Source organism: Macrobrachium rosenbergii, chromosome 52, assembly GCF_040412425.1.
Source record: "Macrobrachium rosenbergii isolate ZJJX-2024 chromosome 52, ASM4041242v1, whole genome shotgun sequence".
Taxonomy (NCBI): Eukaryota; Metazoa; Arthropoda; class Malacostraca; order Decapoda; family Palaemonidae; genus Macrobrachium; species Macrobrachium rosenbergii.
Genome location: NC_089792.1, coordinates 16,380,636 through 16,396,882, shown reverse-complemented (window position 1 = coordinate 16,396,882; position 16,247 = coordinate 16,380,636). Strand labels below are relative to the sequence as shown.

At 35.8% G+C, this 16,247-nt stretch overlaps 1 pseudogene; it reads left to right on the top strand.

Moving 5' to 3' along the window:
- Positions 1–16,247, top strand: part of LOC136833858 ((E3-independent) E2 ubiquitin-conjugating enzyme UBE2O-like) — a 189,212-nt pseudogene that overhangs the window by 109,791 nt on the left and 63,174 nt on the right.

The following is a 16,247-nucleotide window of genomic DNA, read 5'->3' as shown; positions in this document are numbered from 1 at the left end:
TATCTTTCAGTGGTAACTTTAGAATTCAAGGAATCTGTAAATGCAAGTTAGGTAAGTACTGTATTTACTTCACGAACACTTTCCATGAATACTTTGTAATATCTAAGCCCCATCCTTCAGTTTTTCATACTTTATTAATGAGTACATTACTGATTTCATTATTTACAACCAAATTTTATTTGTGGGATCTGAATTTTACCTTTTGCTTTTGGTAAATTTACTTAAGGTAAATAAATTTAACTTCTACAATACTCCTTGATTATGAGAGGGGGGAGGGGCTGCAGACTGCAATGCTTATTATAAGGTAAATTTCAGGCAGTACTATGGGTTCATTACAGCAATTCCTCCATCCCCTAGTTCCACGCTTTCTGATCTCTAGTCATGGTCAGCAAACAAATATGAAGGATAAATTGAATTATATGGCTTTGAATTTTCTCTGTGTTGTTGCTGACAATGATATGAATAAAAAGTTTATTCAAATTTTCTAATATTTTCATAAATGGGATTCTCTGTATCATTTTAAAGACGGTAACTAAAATTACTTGACTGTCTTTGTAAGAAAAGTTAAAATCACCTTGCACAAACATTGTTTGGATAAAGGATTGCTTTTTTTATCCACAGTCAAAGGCAATGGCTCACTTCCTCCCTCAGATATACTATTAGAACTTGTTTTACTCAACCCCAGTGGAGAATATTTATCTAAACAATAATCTTCAGAAATTTGTTCACATATTTCCTCTGAGCTTAAGCAAGTGTCATTTGTTATGGAACTGTCAGAACACTGAAATTCAGGAATGTCAACAAGCTGGTCGATACATCGACGCCACACCTTTTCTCCAACCCTTACTGTGTATGAAACTGGACCAGTCTGTCTGATAATACAGTAATGCTATTCTCCCACTTAGGTGACCCCTGAGCAAAACTTAATGCCTGAAACCAATGACGTACATTTCAGGTTCTTAATTTTACAGTTGGTAACCGAAATCAGTGTGTCATGTTTTCTTCTCATTTCAGCTTCTTTATCAGGCACAGATCTAATCTTGTTTTGATATGGGTTTTAAAACAAGCTCAGTTAGATATGACCAGTTGTTGCATGTGGTGCAATGCAACATTTCATTAAAAACTGACAAGCTTTAATTTAGCTTCTCATTCCTTACATTTTTCAAGATTCTGTTGAAAAGTTTTTCTCCTCCTTGGCCTCCATTAGTTGATGGTTTATATGGTGCAGAAAAAATATGACATATCCCATTAGCCTTGGTAAAATGGAAAAATCTGATGAAGTAAAGGCAGTCCTGTTATCCGAAACTATTATATCAGGAATGCCATAGGAAGCAAACTTTTCTCTTCAAGTGCTAATTATGTTTATACTACTCGCAGAACAAATGACCTCTACCTCCATCCATTTGAATAACCATCAATAATAAGATAAAAATATCCCAAAAATGGACCTGCAAAATCCAGATGAGTTCTTTGCCAAGGACCACCAGGCCACTCCCATGGATGAAGAGGAGTAGGACAAGGTTTACCTCTAACACACTGACAAGCTGTGCAGCCCAGCACCAAGCTCTCAATGATTTTTGTCTACTCCAGGCAATAATACCTTGGTGTCCAGAATGTAATTCTCTTAAAACTGCTTTGTGTTATGCCAAGACACCACTGCTCTTCAGCCTTACAGTGCACAACCATCTTCAACAGTTAATTCCAATTCTTTACTCCTGAATGGCTTCAACTCTTCCTCAATGAAGTGAGGCCAACCAGACATACGTATTCATAAACCTTAGATAAAATAGGGTTGGTTCTCGTTGCAGAGCATATGTCTCAAGAGTTGACAGGGATTTCATCTAGTTGCTCAATACTGAATACTGAAGACTCATCCTTGACATCCAACGTCTCCGAGTTATTGCAGTCTAGACAAAGCATCTGCACTTGCATACCTTTGTGATATCCAAAACTCCATTTCATAAGTGTATGCTGATAAAATAATGGCATAACATTGCAACCTAGCAGCTGCTAGAGGTGGGAGCCCAACCTTAGGACTAAGTTTCACCAACAAAGGTTTATGATCAGTAACCAAGGTAAATTTCATACCATACCAAATACTGTGCTGGGAAAAATATTTGACACCATAAAAGTGAAAGGGCCTCCTTCTCCATTTGAGAATGATTCTCCCTGATGCACTGAGAGATTGTGCTGCATAAGCTATGGACCTCCTCCCGATTAGGAATATGTGTTATAATATAGTCCCTATGCCAACTGATGAAGCATCACATTCTAATTTTACGGGGGTTTTTACATCATAATGAGCCAACAGGGGCATCAGCTAAAATTGACAAGATTCTTAAATGAATTTATTTTCACACTCTGCTGTCCACAACCATATCTCATTAGCTCTAAGAAGCTTATTTAAGAGACTTACTATAGTCGAAAGGTTCTTTATAAATCAACCATAATAATTTATTAATCCTAAAAAGGACTTAAGTTCTGTTACATTTTTAGGTTGTTTTAGATTTAAGATTTTAGTAATCTTATCAGGACAAGTTTTTAATCCATCCCAGCTCACGATATTTCCCAAATAGCTAACGCTCTCCTTCAAAAAACAAACACTTATCTTTTTTCAGTCTAAAGCCCCTTTCTTTCAATCTCTATTACCATTCTGAGTTTTTCAAAATGCTCAGCAGAAGTGCGACCACAAATCAAAATAAGATCCAAATAGACCACTCTACCTGGAATACCACTCTGTAATTTTTCCATTTCCACCTGAAAAATAGCAACAAATGATGCCACTCCATATGGCAGATGTTTAAAATGGAATAATCCCAAATACTGTATGTATTTATTGTTAATAGATATCTACTACTTTCACATACTTCCAATTGCTCATAAGCTCTTGAAAGATTCAATTTTGAAAAAATAGTCCCTCCATTTAAACTAGCAAATATATCAGATAGTTTTCTGGTAATGAACAAGAGTCAACCTCTATATACCTATTAACAGTAACTAAAATCAGCATACAGTATAACCTTACAGTATATCATTATTTGGTTTGGTACAATAACAAGATGAGAGGCCCACTCACTGCAGTTGACTGGTTCCAATACCCCATTTCCTACCATACTATTTAGTATTTAGTTTCTGGGTAACTATTTCCTTCAGGCATAAAGGAATTGCTCTGGGTTAAACAATTTGCACTCATATTTTCCTTCAACTTAATTTCTGCTTTTACATCTCAGAAACTTCCTAGTTCATCTCTAAAAACCTTTTCATTTTTAGCTTGAATATGATCTAATTCTAAACTACAAGAATTTGAAACCTGTTTCATTGACTTAGAAACATTAACCCAATCAAGTGGAATTACAGTTAACTAGTCACGACCAAATGAAAATACATTATTAGAATTAATAGCAATGATTGGCAAAGTACCACCATACCTGCCATACTATACTGAACTTGAACTTCTGCTTCTCTAACAACTACAGCATTGCCACTGGTGAAGGTAGTCAAGGTAGTCTCACATGGCCGAATCTTGATACCGGGAAGTGTCTTTTTAGTTCATTTGCAGAGAATAGGAACTGCTGCTCCAGTATCCAACTCCATACAGATTTTGGCATCATTAATAACAGGGTACAGTATAAACTAACTGTGGTAGAGACACCAATTTATACAAGCAACTTTGTAGGACCCCTACATCCAAATCAGCTGCATCCTCAAGGCTGAAATCTGTTGCATCAACTAATCAACATCCTCGACACAGTTATCTGGAACAACATTTACCTCCCTTTCTTGGTGTCCCATTCCATCTGAAGTACTGCATCAGGTTGAGTATAGGAATTAAAGGAAGCCAAAGTGATTAGAATATTTTGTCTACTTAGGCAGTCTTTTGGTTTCCTTGGTTTTGTATCCAAGTAGCCAATTATTTTAAATAATGTGCATCAGTGATCAATTTGTCTTTTTGTGAATATGGTGGTAAATATTTTGTGCTGGTGTAAGAACGAGAATATGAGAGAGAATTACTTTTTGGTTGTAAATCATATTTTGGTTGACTGTTTGACATTCTTTTAGAAGAAGTGCTATGAATGCAATCAACACCATTGTGAGAAATTATGGGAAATAGAAGTGGAATTACATGTTGAGCACATTGCTGAAGTGAAAGAACTCTTAGAGGTGGAAGTTAAGTTTTGCCTGAGAGCTAACAATTCAACTCTTAAATTGCATATTTTACTTTTATAGAATACTGTAAAGTGTAAAATCACAAGAATCTGTTTTAAATTATAGTTTTTTTTCAACATTTATAAAAAATCTGTGAAGTTATTACCATAGTTATGAAAAGTATGTAAAGAATATGTATTATTTTACTCTATAAAGTGTATTAATTTACTTATTAAAATAAACTAGTACTGTAAAATTACGTGAGTTATGTGATTAATTCAGAGGTCTGATCTAAATTTCATTGATGATATTTAATATATAAAAATTTGGTTTTATTTTGATAACAGGTAAACGAAGTAAAAAAGGGCCAGCGTTAATGACAAAGATGATGAAGAAGCGAAAGTTGAAGCGTGCTAAAAGGAAGACACCCAATGAAGGCCCCACTATTAAAACTGGTGATCAGTTGGTTGTAGAGACACTATGACAACCAAAAGCTGATGTAGTTTGGCAGGTGAGTTTATGTATCATTGGTGCAATCTTCGTTAATGAAAATTACATCCTCTCAGTATATCTAACTTTCCATTCGAAAGAGAGATCTGCTCATTCAAGAGAATGCTATTCCTGTAGAAAGGAAAGTCTTGAAATTTATTGCACTGTGAAGATCCTTGCTTCACTGTAGAAATGTACAGGGAATACCAGGGCTAATAAAGAATGTAATACAGAATTTGTAAAATGTGTAAATTTTGAATAATTTTTAGCCTAGACCATATGTAAATGATTAAAGATGATTGGATAGTTTGCTGAATGGTTGCTTGAACTAATATTGTCAGTTATGTGTCAGATCGGAGTAGATGGAAATCAGGTTGATGTGTTGTAGTGTTTGAAGGGGATTAATAGGAATTTTATGTGACCATCTCTGCTAAAATAAAAATTAATGTAGATTGTATTCTTTTTTGGTGAGAAGGGGTACCCAGTCTAGTTATGAAAGTCAGTATGACTAATGCAAAAACAAGCTCAGAGAAGAGAAGAAGGATGAAGAAATGAGCTGGGGTCAGATACAAAAAGATAGGAAGTGTTAGATATTCTAAAAAGTTTAGAAAGTAGGGTTAGTGGGGGAATACCAGAAATACTTGAAGTCATCAGTGCATATGGAGGAGGAATATGTACACTTTCATAATAACCCTCTAACGTGAGCCTCTATTTACAAAAGTGTCTGTCGTATGCGGCGGCGTTGGGAGTTAGCGCGAAGCGGAAAAAAGTTTTTCAAAAAATCACAGCACGCTTAGTTTTAAGATTAAGAGTTCATTTTGGCTCCTTTTTTTTTTTTGCCTGAAGTTTAGTATGCAACCATCAGAAATGAAAAAAATATCATTATCATATATAAATATTGAAATATATGACAGGCGCAAAAAAATTTCATATATAATTGTATACAAATCGCGCTGTGAGCAAAACGGTTAAAACTAATGAGTTATTTTATTTTCTTTGTATTGTACACTAAATTGCAATGATTTTGGTATATAACAAATTGTAAAACGATCTAAGCAACACAGAGAAAATATTATCACAAAATGATGCATGAATTAAGTAACGCACAGAGCGTAAAAAAATTTTTTTCAAAAATTCACCATAAATCGAAATATTGTGCTAGAGACTTCCTGTTTTGTTGCAAAATGAAGGTAATTGATTGAATATTACTAGACTGTAAGTGTTTTAGCTTACAATTGCAGTTTTCGACCATTTGGTCGAGTTAAAGTTGACCGAAGTCGAATTTTTTCTATTTATCGTGATTTATATGAAAATATTTCAAAACTGATAAAAGCTACAACCATGAGTTATTTTTTGTTGTATTCTACATGAAATTGCACACATTTCCATATATAAAACTTTATGTAACGACTAAAATAAAACGGTGCAAACATTACGACAAAGTGACGAAAGAATTTCTGAGATGTTAGCAGAGTTACTGTATGGACGTAAGGAAAAAGTTTTTTCAAAAATTCACCATAAATCAAAATATTGTGCTAGAGACTTCCAGTTTGTTGCAAAATGAAGGTACATGATTGTATATTACTAGAATGTAAGAGTTTTAGCTTACAATTGCGTTTTTCGATCATTTTGGTCGAGTTACAGTTGACCAAAGGTTGAAATTTGGGCACTGATCATGATTTATATGAAAATATTTCAAAACTGATAAAAGATACAACCATGAGTTATTTTCTGTTGTATTCTACATGAAATTGCACACATTTCATATATAAAACTTTATGTAACGACTAATATAAAAGCGGTGCAAACATTACGACAAAAGTGACGAAAGAATTTCGAGATGTTGGCTGAGTTACCAGCACAGACGTAAGGAAAAATTTTTTTTTAAATTCACCATAAATCAAAATATTGTGCTAGACTTCCCGTTTGTTGCAAAATGAAGGTACATGATTGACTATTACTAAAATGTAATAGATTTAGCTTACAATTGCGTTTTTCGATCATTTCAGTCAAGTTAAAGTTGACCCGAAGGTTGAAATTTTAGCACATCATGATTTATATGGAAATATTTCAAAACTGATAAAAGCTACAACCATGAGTTATTTTCTGTTGTATTCTACATGAAATTGCACACATTTCCATATATAAAACTTTATGTAGATTAATATAAACCGTGCAAAACATTATGGCAAAGTGATGAAAGAATTTCAAATTTTCGCCGAGTTACCGTGTGGGCGTAAGGAAAAAGTTTTTCGAAAATTCACCGTAAATCGAAATATTGTGCTAGAGACTTCAATTTGTTGCAAAATGAAGGTAAATGATTGACTATTACTAGAATGTAAGAGTTTTAGCTTACAATTGCGTTTTCGACCATTTTGGTCGAGTCAAAATTGACCGAAGGTTGAAATTTTTGTAGTCGACGTGACGGTACGTCCACTTGGCACCCAACAGACAATTTTAGTCGACGTATGATTCGTCCAGTCGGCGTTTAAGGGATAAAATGTATTATTTAGATAGTACTGAACTACTGTTAAAGATAGCTTATATCTCTGCGCCGATAGGCAAGTCGGCGTTCAAACAAAAGATTATCGAATGGCTGACCCTAGATGAATGTCTAGTACACCAGGTGTGTTTTGAACGTTTAAGCTCTTTTCGGAATTCTCCTTGACACCCCAGGAAGTTGTGGGGAGGCTGGATGGGGTCTACTTTAACAGTAGGGGTAAGTATTCAAATAATAAATTTTATTATGAAAATTTACATTATTTGGGATGAATCTTTCCTACTGTTAAAGGTAGCTGATTCCTACATTAAGAAGAGGATAGTGGGTAGTGCAGCTAGACAAAATCCACTCGGTCAACTGAGCTAAAGGTTTCTTGCATGAAACCCAAAACATTCTTACCTGATCCGAAATCCTTTGTGGATCTTAGTGTTGCCAGAAGTTGGATTCCATTCAGGGAGTAAGGCTCACATATGTGTGCAGCAAGGAGCAACCTTGCTGAGAAAACTTCTTCAATTCAGCCAGAAGTAGTGTGTGGGGACCCCTGTGCCTAAAAACAGTCAACTAAAATTAAATACCTGTATAATAAACAGGTATGACCATATACAATATATGTGCCTTCATGCTCCCCATAATATCCAAACCTGGGATTTAAAACAACGACCTAAAGATTGCTCTCTCTTCAGTTCAGGAAAAGACTTTTACTTACTACTAGTAGCAGACTATGGGCTTTAAAAGTTTTCAAAGGTGAGTCTGCATAATTAAGGTAGTGAGCAGCAAAACTGAATTGCACTTCTCTGCACCACATAGATCACGTCCTCCAAGCAACATATTGTCATAAAATGAAGTGAAGTCACAATTGCTCCTACATTATGATTGTTTACCTTCAATAAAGGGACAATGTAGGAGTTTGTTTCTCATGTGCTAGCCTATCAAATACATTACAAAAAACATTTTTTTCTTTGACAAAAACATTCTAGATTTTTAAAACCACAAAACAAAAGATTAACTTTGCTTCTTCCAGGCTTAGCCTTTGACAAGGACATTCTACCTTCTAGGTATTCTAACACCACAAAGCAGAAGGTGAACTTTGCCTCTTCCTGGGAATTGTTTCCACTTCTTTCCCAATCAAGGAGCTTAAATTTGGAATTCTTACAGTTCTCGGAAAAACTTATCCTTGAACTCATCCTCAGTTCTGGGGGAAAAAAGATAACATAACATTCCCTTTACAACAGCCTTAAGGAGAATGATTGCAATAAACTTACTCTTTTGACTGCCAATAGTGCTAACAAAAGGAGTATTTCATAGTCAGTACTTCAGTGGAACTCATTTCAGAGTTTTGAAAGGATCTACAGATAAATTTTAGAAATACATCTAAATTCCAGAGGGAGATTGATAGCGAGTTGAGGGGCTTCCATCTCAACAGTTCTGAACGCCTTAAGGTGCTGATCCTTGGCCAGATCCAGGTGCTCATGATGCAGGAGTGAGGAAAGCAAGGAACTATACCCCTGAAAGTAGGCAGTAAAAAACTCATTTTATTTAAGAAAGCAGAGAAACTTTGATGTCTATAAGGGTACGGGTGCTGAAAATTCCTCTAAAGCAGCACCCGGAGCAATACAGAAACCTCTGCTTCTGATCAAGGCCATGGTTGCTTCTCCACTTGATTAAGGGTAGAATCCGAGATACCTTTTAAAGCCCCCTTACTTGAGGAGAAAATTTAGCTGCTTATGTTGCTGAGCCAAAGAAAGAACCCAAGAATTGTGAATTTGGCAGTTACTTGGAAGAAGTGCTTTGTGACCAGGTTGTTGTTGGGATCTCTTCAGAGAAAATCAGAGTTAAATTGTTGGCTGAAAATGATTTGAATTTTAAGACAGCAGTTGGTATTGCATGCAGTATGAAGATGGCTGAACTCTGCTCGAGGAATATGTAGCAGGGAATTGCTGAGACTCACAATGTACTGTATATAAGGCCAAAACTAAGTGTTGGCGATGCAAAAAAGGTTCTCACAAGCCTAATGACTGTAAGTTTAGACATTTGAAGTGCCTTTCATGTGGTCATATAGGACACACAGGATCAACCTGATGCAGTTCTTCAGATGGAATGGGACACCAAGAAAGGAAGGTAAATGTTGTTCCAGATAACTGTGTCGAGGATGTTGATCAGTTGACGGCAACAGATTTCAGCCTTGAGGATGCAGCTGATTTGGATGTGGGTGTCCTACAAGTTGCTTGTATAAATTGGGTGTCTCCACCAACAGTTAGTTTATACTGTACCCTGTTATTAATGATGCCAAAATCTGCATGGAGTTGGATACTGGAGCAGCAGTTTCTATTCTCTCTGCAAATGAACTAAAGAGACTTTCCGGTATCAAGATTCGGCCATGTGAGACTACCTTGACTACCTTCACCAGTGGCAATGCTGTAGTTGTTAGAGAAGCAGAATTTCAAGTTCCGTATAGTATGGCAGCTATTGTGGTACTTTGCCAGTTATTGTTATTAATTCTAACAATGTATCTTCATTTGGTCGGGACTAGTTAACTGTAATTCCACTTGATTGGGTTAATGTTTCTAAGTCAATTAAACAGGTTTCAAGTTCTTGTAGGTTAGAATTAGATAATATTCAAGCTAAAAATGAAAAGGATTTTAGAGATGAACTAGGAAGTTTCTGGGATGTAAAAGCAGAAATTAAGTTGAAGGAAAATATGAGTGCAAAATTGTTTAACCCAGAGCAGTTCCTTATGCCTTGAAGGAAATAGTTACTGAGAAACTAAATACTAAATAGTATGGTAGGAAATGGGGTATTGGAACCAGTCAACTGCAGTGAGTGGGCCTCTCATCTTGTTATTGTACCAAGCCAAATAATGATATACTGTAGGGTTATATGCTGATTTTACATACTGTTAATAGGTATATAGAGGTTGACTCTTGTCCATTATGAAAACTATCTGTATATTTGTTAGTTTAAATGGAGGACTATTTTTCAAATTGGATCTTTCAAGAGCTTATGAGCAATTGGAAGTATGTGAGTAAGTAGTAGATATCTATTAACAACAAATACATACAGTATTTGGGATTATTCCATTTTAAACATCTGCCATATGGAGTGGCATCATTTGTTGCTATTTTTCAGGTGGAAATGGAAAAATTACAGAGTGGTATTCCAGGTAGAGTGGTCTATTTGGATGTTATTTTGATTTGTGGTCGCACTTCTGCTGAGCATTTTGAAAGACTCAGAATGGTAAGAGAGATTGAAAGACAGGGGCTTTAGACTGAAAAAAGATAAGTGTATGTTTTTTGAAGGAGAGCGTTAGCTATTTGGGAAATATCGTGAGCAGGGATGGATTAAAAACTTGTCCTGACAAGATTACTAAAATCTTAAATCTAAAACAACCTAAAATGTAACAGAACTTAAGTCCTTTTAGGATTAATAAATTATTATGGTTGATTGATAAAGAACCTTTCGACTATAGTAAGTCTCTTAAATAAGCTTCTTAGAGCTAATGAGATATGGTTGTGGACAGCAGAGTGTGAAAATAAATTCATTTAAGAATCTTATATCAATTTTAGCTGATGCCCCTGTTGGCTCATTATGATGTAAAAACCCCCGTAAAATTAGAATGTGATGTTTCATCTGTTGGCATAGGGGCCATATTATCACACATATTTCCTAATCGGGAGGAGTGGTCCCATAGCTTATGCAGCACAATCTCTCAGTGCATCAGGGAGGAATCATTCTCAAATGGAGAAGGAGGCCCTTTCACTTTTTTATGGTGTCAAATATTTTCACCAGTACAGTATTTGTATGGTATGAAATTTACCTTGGTTACTGATCATAACCTTTGTTGGTGAAACTTAGTCCTAAGGTTGGGCTCCCAACTCTAGCAGCTGCTAGGTTGCCATGTTATGCCATTATTTTATCAGCATACACTTATGAAATGGAGTTTTGGGTATCACAAAGGTATGCAAGTGCAGATGCTTTGTCTCAACTGCAATAACTTGGATAAGTCTTCAGTATTCAGTATTGAGCAACTAGATAAAATCCTGTCAGCTCTTGAGACATATGCTCTGTAACAAGAACCAACCTTATTTTATCTAAGGTTTATGAATATGTATGTCTGGTTGGCCTCACTTCGTTGAGGAAGAGTTGAAGCTATTCAGGAGTAAAGAATTGGAATTAACTGTTGAAGATGGTTGTGCACTGTAAGGCCGAAGACTAGTGGTGTCCTTGGCATAACACAAAGCAGTTTTAAGAGAATTACATTCTGGACACCAAGGTATTATTTGAAATAAAATCCTTGGCTTGATTGCATGTATGGTGGCCTGGAGTAGACAAAAATCATTGAGAGCTTGGTGCTGGGCTACACAGCTTGTCAGTGTGTTAGAGTAAACCTTGTCCTACTCCTCTTCATCCATGGGAGTGGCCTGGTGGTCCTTGGCAAAGAATTCATCTGGATTTTGCAGGTCCATTTTTTTGGGATATTTTTATCTTATTATTGATGGTTATTGATGGAGGGTAGAGGTCATTTGTTCTGCAGTAGTAGTATAAACATAATTAGCACTTGAAGAGAAAAGTTTGCTTCCTATGGCATTCCTGATATAATAGTTTCGGATAACGGGGCTGCCTTTACTTCATCAGATTTTTCCATTCTTACCAAGGCTAATGGGATATGTCGTATTTTTTCTGCACCATATAAACCATCAACTAATGGAGAAGCCAAGAGGGCAGTGCAAACTTTTCAACAGAATCTTAAAAAGGTAAAAGGGAATGAGAAGCTAAAATTAAAGCTTTGTCAGTTTTTAATGAAATATTGCATTGCACCACATGCAACAACTGGTCATACTCCAACTGAGCATGTTTTAAGACCTCATATCAAAACAAGATTAGATTTGTGTAAGCTATGATAAATAAGCTGAAATGAAAAGGAAACATGACACAGTGATTTCGGTTACTAACAGTAAATTGAGAACTCTGAAATGTGGTCATTGGTTTCAGGCATTAAGTTTTGCTCAGGGGTCACCTAAGTGGGAGAATGGCATTACTGTATTATCAGACAGACTGGTCCAGTTTCATACACATTAAGGGTTGGAGAAAAGGTGTGGCGTCAACGTATCGACCAGCTTGTTGACATTCCTGAATTTCAGAGTTCTGACAGTTCCATAACAAATGACACTTGCTTAAGCTCAGAGGAAATATGTGAAAAAATGTCTGAAGATTATTGTTTAAATAAATATTCACCACTGGAAGAACCAGTAACTTAGGAGTTGAGTAAAACAAGTTCTAATAGTATATCTGAGGGAGGAAGTGAGCCATTGCCTTTGACTGTGGATGATCATGTAACTTTGACTTGTAACTCCACCGGTGAGAGATGTTACCCTGTAAGAGATCATCGTCCATTGGTTAGATTTGCGTATTCTTGACGCTGTTTATTTTAATTTATATTGTAAATATAGAATTACGAGTTCTTGAATGTAAGATATATACTGTGATGTCTTAAGTTATGAAAGTTTTTTGTGCTTTTTATGTTGGCTTAGAGGAGTGTTGTGTATTGTTGTTGCCCTCTTAACAGCTGGTTGCTTGTTGTTTAGTGTCAACCTGGCCGAAGTCACTTGGCTTTACGAGTCATTTAAATACCTGCCTCTGTACTGTGTGTACCTACATTTTATTACATAATAATGCCACCATGTAACAGGTCATTTCTCTTCTCATGAACTTATCACAGAGCTAAAGAAGAAGTTTCAGTACTAACTAAAGCATTAGCAGAGGAAAAAGCCATAGACAGAGTAAGGAAAGCTACAGATGAAGGATCTGGAGAAGGGGGAGAATTGACAGGTTTATGACTTACCCTAACTGCTTTCGCAATCTATCTGCATTCTTTTTCTTCTGATACTAACGGACTTCAGCATAAAGTCCTTCGAAAATCCCTACATTCCTCATATTTTCAAGATCACACTTTATACCCCTGCAGCTGGCACAGTGTTGCTATCTCAATAATCAACATCCTGCTAACACAGTAATCATTTCTACAGAATCTGAGGTTCTAGCCTTGATTCCAGGGTAAGGCATCCTAGGAAAAATAAATGTACGGTACTGTGAAAGCAGGAAACAACCAAACCTATGAGATACCACAAACTCCTATACATAATGGTGGCAAGGAGAATCCTGATAAGATCTAAAACATTTGAAACACGCCTGGTGGATCACAGGTGTATTAGACAGTCATCCAGGGTCAACCATTGGACCTTCTTCTTTTGTTTGAATGCTGACTCACCTATCAATGCAGAGATATAAGCTATCTTTAACAGTAGGTAAGATTCATCCCAAATGAAACGTTTTGCATCAGATAAATGAGAGGTTCAATGAAGAGAAAAAAGGAAGTTTTTTGAAGTGCAGACTTGTGTCAGTGGAGTTGATATTTTGAAATGTTGCTTAATTTATGTAATAGAAGAAAGGGTTAATGTAAATCTGCGGTAGATGTCATAAGTGACAGTTCTGGTTATTTGAACAGTTGGTTGGTACTAATAGCTGTTTATGCTGCAAGTGAAATATGGCTCTATGGTGGTTAGTGTCTAATTAGAGACTTTGTATTGAATAAGATATTTCTGGGAGAGAAAGGTTCCAAAAGTATGGTTGACTGTTTATATAAGGGAAAGGTGAAAAGGAGGATTGTAAGTATCATGAGATAGCATTGCTTACTATATTTGGTAAGGTGTATGGAAGGAGTTTCAATTGAGAAAATGTGATGAGAACTGAATGATGCATTAGGGAGGTTGCTACAGTTTTAGTAAAGCAAGGCAAAGGATATTTGGATTAAGTGTGTTGTAAAGAGTTGTATGATAGCTTTTAGGTTAATGGAGAAAAATTATATAGGGCATACTTAAATCACAAGAAGACTTACGAGAGAATTAAAAATTTATGATGCGTGGTTAATTGAGTATATATGAAGAGAGTAGTTCTTTAAGAGCAGTGAGAAATTTTGTGATCAAAATAAAGCATACAAGAATATTCAGATGATAGATTGACTGGCTTGACATGAAAGTGGGCCTAAGACAGTTTTGCATTATATCCCTGATACTATTTATTGATTATATATGGATTTAGAAAAATCAGGACAAGAACTGGGGATGAACTTCAAAGTCATTGGGATCAGAGAAAGGGTTGCACGTAGAATATGGAATTGCTAAAGTTTATAGATGGTACCATATAATGGTACAGTAACTGGTGGAGGTGAAGAGAAGTAGCAGAGATTAGGGAAAGTGAGTCTAGAGTTTGAAAAGGTTTGAAAGTAAATGTTTGCACGAGTAAGATTGAGAGGTGAAAAGAAAACCTGGTATTTGGAGCAATGAGTGTTATTACCAATGGAATTAGGTGACTTATTAGAATAAAGAGGCTAAGAGGGGAAGATGCAAGATGATTCAGAGAAGGTGTAGAAAGAAAGGTAGCAAGAGATCTACACAACTTGGGTGATTGTGTCAACAATTTAGCTAACTAAGAGAACAAAGTATAATTTCATGGCAATTGAAATGAAAGTAGTGTTCAGATTACATCAGTCACTTATTTTCAGGCTGCCTGGGTATACCCTATTTGGTCCCCAGTTTTGATTGTACACCATTGTTTGAGAGAATTAATTTCCAGATATACAGCTGGATCCTATTGCTGGTTTTATATATCATATGTTTGATCCTCTGATTTGGTTTTTATGGTGTGGTTGTTTGTTGACAAAGTGCTAGCTTGTGGAAGGTATCCAGCAAAGATATCTCCCTGCAGTGCTTAAAATCATAGTTACCATTATTTGGAAACAGGAAGCCAAATAATAAAGATTACAGTAAGCTGGGGATATCAAGAAATAAGGAAAGTATCCAAGTAATGGGGAAACAAAATATTTGGAGCATATGTTGGTTCTTACCTCTGTAAATATCAGAATCCATAGAAAGATTGCTTTATATTGGTCTTGTCTGGCTTTGTTTGGAATACTGCATAGCTCATATTTATAGTTGTCTCTACTTTGTTTACATATTGTACATTGTAGGCAACCATCTAGCTGTTATTTTGCTACAGGAACTTTTTCTCTTTACTGTACTGCAGTGTGGTGTCTTCCTTTTTCTAATTACTACACTATGTATTCTGTTCAATGCATGTTCTTTTGGTCTCAGCTGATCTTTATTTTGAAATCAGCAGTACAGTACTCATTATTTAATTTGATAGCAGTTTCTCTCCTTTATATGAAGCAGTGAGTTTCTGTTTCTTAAGTAGCCACTAATTGCTATGACATTCCTTAAATATTTTGTTCTTTTCTTCATGGTTAGATGAATGCTCTGTAAACCGGTACAGTATTAAAGATTTTTTGCCACATCCCAATGTCTCCAAGCTGTATTGCTTTCTGCCTTCCATGTATATTTGTACTTTTTTGTCTCTTCCCACCTAGCTTTCCTACCTCTGTAATTTTATTTGCTTTAATTTTCACCTTTTCTATGGGAAAAAGTACCATGTCAAACCCTTTTATGTCTAAAAGTATTGATAAGTGGTCTTGTTCAACTATGATAATATTGTTAGGCCACACTTTATTCCCTTCCCCTGAATATTCTGATGCATTTAACTATCCTTCACATTAAAGATAAAATCCAAACTCATATTTTACATCGAGGCATTTACCTGACCTTGTAGAATGGATTCCTTATTCCTTGCCAAGAGAAGGCTGGATAGCTGTAATGATAGAAGTAGTTGCTACCACTATACAGGATCACAATGGCCAGTATCAAGCTAGATGTTTATTCCAGATTTTATGTTTTGTATGTTAGTAGATAAAATTATTTTGTTGGAGAAGGACTTGAATGCCAGTAAACATTAGCTTGGTTTTAAAAATTTAATTGCCATAACTTCATTAATTTTAATGAGGTTGGAAAGAAACAGGATGCTGCTGTAATGTTATTGGACAGAGTTTCTTCACTAGATGCATGCTGTACCAGTTTTCATCAAAGATTTCCTAGATCATAGGGATACAGGGTAAACAGACTTAAAGCATTAACCATGCCTTGACATAAGGTGTGGATGTGTGAAAATTCAGAAGTGCACTTATACCTATCAAATTTAGGTAACATGTGAATGTAAATTCCCTGCA